Source organism: Eublepharis macularius, chromosome 17 (assembly GCF_028583425.1).
Source record: "Eublepharis macularius isolate TG4126 chromosome 17, MPM_Emac_v1.0, whole genome shotgun sequence".
Taxonomy (NCBI): domain Eukaryota; kingdom Metazoa; phylum Chordata; class Lepidosauria; order Squamata; family Eublepharidae; genus Eublepharis; species Eublepharis macularius.
Genome location: NC_072806.1, coordinates 29,856,471 through 29,868,513, shown reverse-complemented (window position 1 = coordinate 29,868,513; position 12,043 = coordinate 29,856,471). Strand labels below are relative to the sequence as shown.

The 12,043-nt window shown below is 45.7% G+C and overlaps 1 protein-coding gene across 1 annotated transcript in view; it reads right to left on the bottom strand.

The window, feature by feature from the left end:
• ABR (ABR activator of RhoGEF and GTPase) overlaps positions 1–12,043 on the bottom strand; it is a 121,746-nt gene that overhangs the window by 76,009 nt on the left and 33,694 nt on the right. The window lies entirely within an intron of this gene.

The following is a 12,043-nucleotide window of genomic DNA, read 5'->3' as shown; positions in this document are numbered from 1 at the left end:
CTGGGTTCAATCCGCTTGAGAAAAAGCAAAGTTGAACCTGACCTTTTTCTAGCTGAACCTGCAGAAATACTGGACTCCATTGTTCCTTTGATTTTCAAAACCTATCAAGGAATGGCATAAAAGTCCCAATTGTTGGTTTTAGCCACCACACACAGAGCCCAGGGGGAGGGATTTTTGCAGATTAATTAGCCACCTTGTGGACTGAGCATTTAAAACTGTGGACCTCAAGCCACCAGATCAACTTTTTAAGGAGGCATTTCTCAGCTAGCGGAAGGTCTTCCAAAACAGGAGCAGGGCTGAGATGGGTCTGGGAGGGGAAAAGATTTTGCAGGAGGGGAACAAATAATTACACCCCACCAAAAATGCACAGGGCCAGAAACAGACATTAAACATATGCCTCTTGGAAAATAAATGAACCTTCTTTAATTTGCGCAACCTCTGGTATGATACAGGATCATACCAAGAGCTGTGTCAACTGACAGGTATCCAGGTACACGGCAACTGAGACACCTGCCAACCTGCCCCCCTTACAGCATTCTCTCACCGAGCTTTCCAGCTACATTCTCCATGCCAGTCAAGTGTGTTCCACTCGCCCACCCCCAGCTTGGCCTGACACACTTCCCCACATTCGCCTAATTATCCACGCATCCGTGAGCTTGGCCTGATTCCTGATTGCGTGGGCCAGCTGCCGGTGCCACAAACAGGAACCAGCGAGTGGAGAAGAAGCATCTTTACATGAGGAGAGAGAGTGGCTCCTCCCAAGATGGAAGCGGGGCAGGGATATGACCAGTATGGTGCGTGCTGGTGAGGGTGGACGGGTAGCCGAGACTTCGAATCAGCATCCACCGCAAGTGGCAGCTTGCGGGAATTGTGCCAAGGTAGCACATTTACATCGTGTATCAAACAGTCAAATATTGCCTGTGTAGAGCAAACACACAGCCCCACCTGCCACAAGGAACGCCTCCCCCCATTTGTAGAAAAAGCTTACTGGTGGGGAACCCCTTCAACTCAGACATCACAATTTAACAAATACCAGCACTCGGTAAGGAAAACTGGGGGTGGGCAAAAGCAGCCAGGGAGTTTGCCTCTGCCACTCACCTGTCCATTCCTTCCTCGCTGCACCAGTGCTGGCTTGCCAACCCCCCCTCCCCGCTTCCCTCCTTATTCTCCCCCACCCGTGCAGCAATGGTGGGGGGTGGGTCAGTGAGCAAGTGGCCAGAAAGGCAAAGGCAAAATAAGCAGGCAGAAAAAAAATAAGACAGATATTGAGGGGCGGGGAGGGGGGGACAGGAAGGATGAGATGTCCCTTCCCCTGCAATTCCTTGCTCGTCCTGCACTTTCCCCCCATAATTGATCAATGTGTCCTGCGGCTGGGAAGGACAACAGGCAGAAATATGCTCCATGTGTCACTGCAGGTCCAAGGTGTGCATCTCCTTCAACTGTAAAGCAACAAACATTACACCTAGCCAGGGACCCACATTTGAATCCTCGTACAGATCCCCATATCTCTCAGTTTAACCTAACCTAGCACACTGGAGAGCCTGATCTGGTCAGAAGCTAAGCAAGGTCAGCCTTGCTTAGTAATTGTATGGGAAGGAAAGGCACAAAACATTTTAATGCCTAATTATATAAGTTATCTGAGTCACCTGGAGCAATCTACTCTGCAACACCAGTAACTAACAAACTCTTATTGCGAATGTGCAGAACGATGTGATCTGAATCCTACAGGCTGCCTTGGGGAAGGAACAAGCTGTTGCTGCATCTGTCGGATGCTGACACGTGGATGCCTTTGTCTATACTTCTCCGGTACAGTGGAAGACCAGAAGAGCCCAGCAGGATCAGACTGAAGTCAGTCCATTCGTATGCTGGCCGACCAAATGCTCTGGCAGTCCTATACGCAGGGACACAGAGGCCAAAGCTGCCCTCCCAACAAACAGAAGGACATTAGGTTCCAGGCCAGGAGGCAGGCAGGATATTAACGTAGTAAAATAAGAAAAGATTATCTGCCAGCTCTGCACGAGTCAAGATCAAAATTACTAGCATGTGCGTTGACAACCTCTAGGTGGGTCCTAGAGATCTCCCCGATTTACAACTTATCTCCAGACAACAGAGATCAGTTCCCCTGGAGAAAATAGTAAAAAGTCCAGTAGCACCTTTAACCAACTTTCGAGAACCACAGCTCTCTTCGTCAGACGCATCTGACGAAGAGAGCTGTGGTTCCCGAAAGCTTATGCCTCAAAGTTGGTTAGTCTTAAAGGTGCTACTGAGCTTTTTACTATTTTGCAGCTACAGACTCACACGGCTAACTCCTCTGGATCTATGACCCTGGAGAAAATGGCTGCTTTGGCATTGAACTCTGCTGAGGTTCCTCCCCCCAACCTTGCCCTTTCCAGGCTCCATTCCTAAAATCTCCAAGAATTTCCCAACCAGAAGTTGGCAACCCCACCAGCAGGTATGAATGGAGTTGGGGGAGAGGAGGGAGGGGGTCTCTTAAAAAATGAGTTCCAGAAAGTTTTTGCTGCTTTGAAAAGTGACGTTCCAGCTTGCAGGGAAATAAGATCCAACAGTTTGCATTATAGCTCCTTGTTGGGAAAAGCAGAGAAATTAGGTGCAAATGCCAACAGGAATTCAGTCTTTCACAATTGTTTGGGAAGAGCTGGCAGAGCAGGTTAAGAGCTTGGACCCAACCCTGCTGTTTGAGAAGTTGCTGGTGTGGTGGCCAACAGTAAGGATGAAAAAAAGGGAGGTTGGGGGGGAAACCCCACAAACTCAACCCAAACAAGCCGGGAAACAAAATAGAGGGGTTAAGTAACAACCTAATATATATGTATATATTAGAGAGTATTTATATTAGAGATGTGCACCAATATATATATATATATTAGAGATGTGCACCAATATATATATTGATTTATGATCAAACACACCCACATTTGTGTTAGCCATTGCACTGTACCATCATCTGTATTTTGAGATGTTTTAGCAAGTTTTAGTATGTATCTGTAGCCTGCCATTCAGGCCTTATGTTTTAAACTTGTTTTTAATCTATATTGCTGCACATCTATAATAAATACTCTCTAATATAGGTTGTTACTTAACCCCTCTATTTTGTTCCCAGGCTTGTTTGGGTTGAGTTTGTGGGGGGTTTCCACCAACCCCCACGCCTTTTTCATCCTTGCTGTTGCTGATATTGGGGGCTGAATTGGTTGAGTGCTCTGGTACTGTGGTAGCCAACAGTGCCTTCTATCAGCTGCAGTTGATTCTCTAACTCTCTCCTTTCCTGGACTCAGCCAACATGGCCATGCTAATCCATGCTTCTGTAATCTTTTGGATAGACTACTGTAACATGCTCTATGCTGGTCTGCCCTTAAAGACCACACAGAAACTATGACTGGTTTGGAATGCAGCAGCCCAATTGTTATCAGGAGATAGCCTGTTTTAAAACAGCTACACTGGCTTGCTAGTTTGTTTCCGAGTTCAGTTTATGGTACTTTAAAGTCCTTCATAGCCTAGGAGCTCAATATTGGAAGGGCAGTGCCAACAACAGGGTTCTGGCTGCCACCTTCTCGTCATACCCCTGATTGGCATCCAGCAGAGCCCAGTTTTTTGTAGCAGTGGCTCCCACTTTGTGGAACGGGCTTCATGCGGAGGTGAAGGGGCATCAACCACAGAAGATTTCTAGAGGCTCAAGAAGGCCTGAGGACTTTAAATGGGGTTTGAACTGTGTGTATTTCTTGGCAGAGGGGGGATGTTAATGGGTTTTACTGTAATCTATATAGTCTGGATTTGTAAACTGCCTTCAACCAAGGGAAATAGAGAGTACAAATATTTTAATAAACAAAATGGTTATGTCACAGGGCTCCAGGGAAGGCATAACTTGGACCTGTGGCTTCTATCATTCCTCAAGTCTCCAAGGGGATTTCATGTACAGCCAACAAGCTAACATCACCACAAACCCCTCTGCCCTTAGCAGAAAACGTACTTTCATTCCAGAATGCAAAAATATTGTGGCAATGTAAAAAACAAACAAACCCCAAACTCAATCTCAAATACAGTGAGATTTATCACATAATAAATTCCATGAAAGTAAAAGATATTTATTTACTCATTTGCTGTCAATGACTGGTAGATATGGCCTGCACACCAACAGACATGGGCCCGGCCCTTCCTAAAATCTCCCAACGTGATTCCTCCTTGCCCCAATCCAGGGCCCGGTGCCAGGATCCTCCCCTGATTTCCATCATGACACAGGCACAACCTCTCCCAGCCGTCTCCCCTCCTGCCCTTCTCCTATGGTGCCAACCCCCCATCGCGATCCCACGCATCGCTCCTGTTGCTATTGGCTTGAGGCCTGTGCCGTTGCCCTGGCAACCGTCTCCTGCTGCATCCCACAATGCAATTTCTGCAGCTGGAAATTGCATAGGTACCCACGTGGGGGTAGAATAAGACATACATCCCCACCCCTTAACTGCCCTCTCTGTGTGGGCTGGGGTGGGGGGAAGCAGGAGGGTGCCACGTTTCCCCCACCCCCAGATATTCTCTTTTCCTACACACCAAACTTAGAGAGGGCTGTATGAGCTTCACTGAAGTTCAGCAAGAGATTATTACTTATCTCTCCCCAACTGATGCAAAGCAAAGGGGAAGAAGCATGGGGGAAGACAGAAGAGCCTTCCTAAGTGGAATATGTGGCCTGTTCTTGCACAGTTATGCAGCAGCAGTCCATGGACCCAACAGGGCACAGGAGGTCTGGTAACCCACTCAGCCCATCCTGTGGCCTTGACAGTTGCCAGCAACTGTTTCAGTCCACTTTCGAGAATTAGAGAAGTCCAAAAACCCCAAGAGTGACATCACCAAAGTCTCTGCTCAAAGGCAGGTAATGCATTGCCAAAGGGCTCGCTGGCCATTACACTTTTTAACACTACCTGAAGGAGCTCAGGGTGGGGTACATGGTTCCCCCCTTCCCCATTTTATCCTCACAACCAAACTGTGAAGCAGGTAAGGCTGACAGACAGAGACTGGCTCAAAGCCACCCAGCAGGATATTGGTTTAAACCCGGGTCTCTGTAAAAGCACTATACCACTAGACCACAGTGACTCTACGGAGCCATTCGCAGACATGATGCCTTACAAAGAAAATAAGCAGAAAGGGCAAGGAACCAGCTACCTAACTTTGCAAAGGTCTGTGACCTTCACCCAGCACAGCCCCCTATCCTTCCTGAGACAGATCTTCCGGATTCCATCTCCTCCAATATTCCAATTAAGTCCACAAAAGTGATTAGCAGGTTAATGCAGCTGCAAAAAAACACTTTCTTCCTACTCAGTCTAGTCGAGAAGATGGCCAATCTGGCTGCCTGGATCCATGCCAAGGTAAGAAAGACTGGACTACTGTCATGCACTTTACATTGTTCTCAGAGACTCCAGTTGGTGCAGGATGCCATGGTGCACCTATTATCGGGAGGCTAGGCAGAGCATGCAACACTCCACTGGCTGCCCATCAGTTACTGCACCCAGTTTAAGGCATAGGCTACCACATACAGAGCCCTTGATGGCCTTGGCCCCTCCTATCTGCAGGACTGCCTCTCCCTCTATGCCTCGCCACGACAGCTTCGCTCATCTGAGCGTGGCATTCTGCAGGTGCCAACCTAACTTTCCAATGGGCAAATCAACAACTGCCATGTGCTTTCTCCACGGTGCCCCCCTCCTTATGGAATGGTCTGCCTGATGAAGTCAGGAAAGCTCCCATCTCCTGGTTTTCAACAAACTATACAAAACTGAATTCAATAGGGCTTTTCTAGACAGATAATAGCGTTGTACAGTTAACTAAATGGTTCAGAAAGATACTTGGTTAAATAGTTAGGGACTGTGGTCTATACTACTGTGCATAGTTTGTACTGCCTGTTGCTGTCAGGAGGGTCTTACTATGTAATTTTTGCATCATTATCATTTTAATACTTACACTTGCTTTAGTTCTGTTTTCACATTTCTGCTTGGTTCCAGATTTCTACAATCCAAATCCTATTACACTGCTTATTGGATGTCCTATATTATTGATTGTATAGACTCACACTGTGTAATTCCCCTTGAGTCCCAGTGAAAAGGGCAGACTACTATGTAAATATAAAAACAAAAATTAAATAAATTGCAGTAACCAGGCCAGACATGCCTACATTTGAGACTTTTTAAAATAAAAGCATCTTTTGTAAATCTTCATCTTTTGTTGGGACCTATAAGTAGGTCCGAAAGGCAACAGGCAAGGGGTTACAGGCAAGTCCGGGGGCATCTCTGGAAAATCCTACCCAATTCAATCAGGAAGCAAGCTATGGTCTTAGTGATGGAGGTTAATCCATGGCATAAATTGATTCTATGTAAGTGAGGCACGAAAATGATAAAACTGAATCAGCTGGGATTTTGTTTAAAGATTTGCTAATTGTACCCTAATTACAAAGTCTGGGACAATTCAGAAACCGGGGGTCTATTAACTGCTGCTTTCCTTATCAACCCACAGGAGCTGAAGAAACAACAAGGATATTCATTCCAGATCAAAACTGATGGCAAAAAAAAAAAATTCAAACTCAAATCTTCGGGACCGCCTCTCCCTGTATGTTCCCTGTATGATCAGCGGATAAATGTTTACTGGTGGTCCCCAGCCCTAAGGAAGCCCGCCTCGCTTCAACCAGGGCCAGGGCTTTTTCAGTCCTGGCCCCAGCCTGGTGGAACGCTCTGTCAATAGAGACCCGGGCCCAGCGGGACATATTATCGTTCCACCGGGCCTGTAAGAGAGAGCTGTTCTGCCAGGCGTTCGGTGGTTCAAGGGGGTGGTGCCATGTCGGCCTCCCACCTTTGGGGTGGGGGGTTCTCCCCACCATTGCACTTTAATGTACTTGGTTAATTTATTTTATTATTGCTTATTGTACATTGATTTTAGAATTCTTTTCTTGTTTTTATTGATTTTAACTGTTGTTCACCGCCCAGAGCCCCTGAGGATGGGCGGTTTATAAATCAATATAAATCAAAATAATAAATAAATAATAAATAAAAAAAAACATTAACCTCCAAGCACCACCACCTGGCCCAAGACGGAGAGCCTTTTCTCCTCCCCTTATTTCCAGGGCTGAATTCTTCCCCTGGCAGCCTTCCTGCTTGGACCCGTGTCCTATTTATTTGGGCCACCCCTGCCCACCTGCTCATGCTCCCAAGCTCAGGCAGACCCCTCTCGCTTCCAAGAGCTGGAGGTACCAAGCAGGCTAAACAAACCACCTCTGTCATTAGCATGCAGCTCAGGGAGCGAGTTCGGAAAGCAGAGGGAGAATGTGCCTCCATGCATATTACTGCTTCCATTGCTCAGCAGAAGTTCAAATGACTCCAAACAGCAGGGGGAGAAGAACAGAGAAAGGAGGAGGCTCCCTTTGCATTAATTCGCTGCTTGTATACCAAGATCTAGAAAATTCGTTTGCAAACTGAAGCAGGGCACCAGAGAGACGGAAGCCACAGAGAACAAGGCTACATGCAGGGAAAGGGGTGGGTGGAAAAATATATAAAAATATAACTGGAATATGTGTATGTGTATCTCGTCAGATCTCAGAAGTTAAGCAGGGTCAGCCTTGGTTAGTAATTGGATGGGAGACCTCCAACGAAGACCAGGTTTGCAGAGGCAGGCAATGGCAAACCACCTCTATTAGTCTCTTGCAGTGAAAACCCCACCAGGGGTCGCCATAAATCAGATATGACTTGAGGGCACCCTCCACCATCAGATATAACTGGAGGGAAGTTCTCCTTTTGAACAAGCTGCTTCCTGCAAAAAGTCAGCTTTGTGCTGGAGGGCAGGGTGGAGAAACCAGGCCTGGGAACAAGGGAATTCTTGGGAACAAGGACAGGTAACTTTGTTGGCCTTGCAGGGCTCCTGCACTTTTTAACAAGTCTGACTGGCCGACATGCTACATCCACATTTTTTTTAAAAATCAGAGTTTCAATGCAATGATGAGGAAAGCAACAACTGCTGAATATCTGCCAGTGAGGAAACTAATAAAAGAGACAAGAGCCAGGGAGGAGGAAAGAAAGAAGGGAGGAAAGAGGGAAAGCTGACCTTAAGAAGGACAAGATGAACAACAGCCATATGGACGAAAAACAGCCATAAGCCGTGCTGCTACCTAACTGAATCCTCCATGTTCAGAGGCAGTCTACCTTAAAATAACAGGGGGTTGGGAACAAACAGGGGAAGGCTTGTGCACTTCCTAGAAGCATCTGACTGGCTGCTGTCATGAACAGTCAGAGGGCTACACTCTGAACCATTATTGTGCATTTAAACCCCACCAGGGGTCACCATAAAACAACTATGAATTGAGGGCAGGATTTCATTTTCATTCACACACACTACTATTATACTGTATGGGGACAGCTTTATAGAGTTTGCAAATAAATAACACCCTTGTTCTCAATGACTTAACAATCTAAAGAAAACCCCCCATACCCCTTAAGATCAGAATAAATGATGATCATACACTCCAATATTTCATTTCCCTCCTTCAATAACAGTACACCAATGATACATGACCCCCCTGCCCCCACCCCCAAAAGCTGCTGTGTGTTGAATTTGTTTATTATGCAATAGCTTTGGTTTCTGAACAAGTGAATTGATAACAACTTCCTTTCTACTATCTTCATAAATAAATCTGGATAGAGTCCCTATAGAAGAACTGCAATTCAAACGCATCAGCAGCATTTATTACCTAGGGAATAAATTATTTGGGGATGGAGACAGAAAGGAAACCAAAGTGTGTGTGATGGCACTAAAATTAAGCCGACTCGAAAATCTTCTCCAAAGACAAAATATATGAAATTTCAGATAACAAAATTACTAGTACCACAACTAGTACTACAATTACTGAAACTCAAGGTGAATCACACAGTGTAAATCAACACAATCAGCAGTTGAGACATTCAATAAACAATACAACAGAGTATCGATTGCAGACATTTGAAAACTAGTAGAAATCCAATACAAAGCCGATACAATACTGAAACAAAGCATAAGCAATTTGACATGACATTTTAAATGACAGGGAAAGTATTCAGTAGGAACACACAGAAACATACAGTACACCACAATATAGTCTACAGATCCTATTCCTTTATCAAAGCATCTCTATGAACCATTTCCTTACAGTACAGCATTGCTACCTGTGTAAAAAATTGGACAGCAGTATATGCCAATTAAGCACATTTTTCCATACTACATTTTAGTTCTGCTAACCCTAGAGAGAAATATGGAGCTGTGTGAAGAAGTCCCCTTTTCTTACCACAGGAAGGCCTGATCAGTCCCACCTACAACTCAGGTTCAAATCCCCATTTTGCCATGGAATTTTACTGGGTGGCTTTGGGCCAGTCACAGACACAGTGCCGTATTAACCCCTGGCCAGCCCCTAGGCTTTCAGGTATTTCAGGCCCCCTCCGGAACTTCAATCTTTCACCCCACTACAGCTCACAGCCTGACTCTGGTACGGTAGGTACTAGACCACAGTACATAGGCCTATATCCATTTTGAGGGTCTCCTGAAGAATTCTATTCACAATTTTAAAAATATTTTTATTGCATGAGTAGAACTCTTCAGGAAAGCACATTTTGAGGGTATAATTGTCCAATACTGTAATATTTTGAGGTAAATAAAATTGTTATTATTTATTAATATATATATATATATCTCATCTATGGATAATTGTTTTAATATAAGAAACAATTTGTTTCACTTCAACAAGGAAGCAGTTAATCATCTTATTAACAGAGGTTATATAAGAAAATCAATTAATTGTAATTGATGGGGGGGGTGCCTCAGCAAAAAAAATTGATTGGCCCCTAGTCCCTGCAGGGTCCCTAGGCTTCGGCCTCATCATCCTTATGAATAATACAGCTCTGCACACACACTCAACCTAACCTACCTCACAGGGCTGTTATGAAGATAAAACGGGAGGAGAACAAAGTAAGCAACCCTGAGTACCCAATAAAGGATACAAATGACACAAATAAATAAAGGAACAACATGTAAAACATATTGCCACAGGGTGTATAGATAGCCACCAGCTTAGATAGTTTCAAAGACGGATGAGACAGTCACAGAGGATAAGCCCAGAGGTTGTTATCCAGAATGGCTCAATGGAACCTCCATGTCTGAATGCAGTATGCCTCAAATGCCAGTGGCTGGGGGGAGTGGTAAAGAAGAGGCGGATGCTTTGGCCTCTGCACTGCTGTAAATGGGCCCTCCAGGGGCATTGGATTGGCTACTGTGGGAAAGGGGATGCTGGACTGGATGGCCGACAGGTCTGACCCAGTAGGGCAGTTTGCATCCATTTCCATGGGAAAGCATTTAGAGTGGGGGGCATTTCTTCAGCCCTCACTTTCCCACCTCTTGCTTTGAGGGTGGCAACTGCGGGGGACGAGCCAATAGCATCTTTCAGGGATCCAAATGTTGAGGCAGGGACATCCGGCGCTGATCCTTGCCTTAGTTATCTGTTGCTCTGCGTTTAGAGGAACCTGCCCGTGTTCAGAGAGAGACGCTGAGATTTTGTTTAATAAATTGTAAGAGGCGGCACTCTACACATGCTCAGATCCACTGGGGTTTTTGACCAGTAAAACAGAACCTGATTTTTAAAAGTCTAGGTGTATGCACACAGAGTTTTACCTCAGGGCCCAAGCCTCCCATTCCTAACGGAGGTTCTCACCCCATCCTCCGAACAGACCCATGTATCCTCTTCCCCAGGCTGGTCCACAGGCTATCAATGTGGTCCCCCCAGGGGTTCCCAAGGCAAGGGAAAAGAGCCCAGAATACAAATGCCATCTACAGTGGTCTTGCTGGGGGCTTAACCCTTCCACACCCCAAGAGCCAGCTCCAGAACTTTTTGCCATAGTAGGTTGAGCCCTGCCACAAATTGGGGGGGGGCAATGCTTAAAAGGTAAGGGCATGATGCTCTCCCCTCTCAGGCCAGTGCTTATTTCCACAACCAACATTCAGGAATAGAAAAGAGCAAGAGTCCAGTAGCACCTATAAGACTAACAACATTTGTGGTCGGGTGTGAGCTTTCGGGAGCCATAGCTCACTTCTTCAGATACAACTAGAATGTGAGTCCATCTGTTCTTATATCTTGGAGAGTGGAATGTCTGCAGAAGCTGAATGATAACAACTGGTGAATGACAAAGGCAGGCGTGATTGAACAGGGTGGAGTATGCAGAGGGGTGGAGGGTGTGGAGAAATCAGCACTGGTAATGAGCCAGGAAGTCTTTGTCTCAATTCAGTCCAGGTGGATGCATTGTCTTGAGCTTCGTTATCAGCTGCAATTTTGTTAAGTCTTATAGGTGCTACTGGACTCTTGCTCTTTTCTACTGCTACAGACAGACTAACACAACTACCTATCTTGAACATTCAGGAAGGAATTGTGTGCCCTGAAGAAACTAGTGCTCTTTAACGAAGAATGTCAAGGTGCTCACTGATCCAGGGCAGTTGGCCGTGGTAGTCTGTATTGCAAAATAGTAAAGATTCATCTGACGAAGAGAGCTGTGGTTCTCAAAAGCTTATGCTACAATAAAGTTGCATCTGATGAAGAGAGCTGTGGTTCTTGAAAGACTCTCAACAGCCTCCAATTCAGCACCTGACCAGGAAGACTGGTTAAGGAGAGCGGAGCAGCTCTTTGTCCAGGATACACGACTTCATGCAACATCCTCCTTCACCACAACAAACTAAATGATGTCAGGGAGCTATTTCTGACTGCTTTGTACCATAACTGGGAGACAGCCAAAATTCATAGGCTGGTCGTGCCAACTAATCCACAAGAACATTTACGATGTTAGACGTTTGTAATACAATGACTACCTAACACCACAGTTTTCCAAAGTAGTCCCCACATGACTAGTTGCCCACATTCTTATTCACTGCAGGCTATTGGCAAACTCTGCTGTAAGTGCATCAAAAGCAACGCCACTCTTTCCCATGCCACACACCACCACCCCCAGGACATCTCCTTGCCCGCTGATGTCAGTCAAGCTTTTAAAGTTTTGGG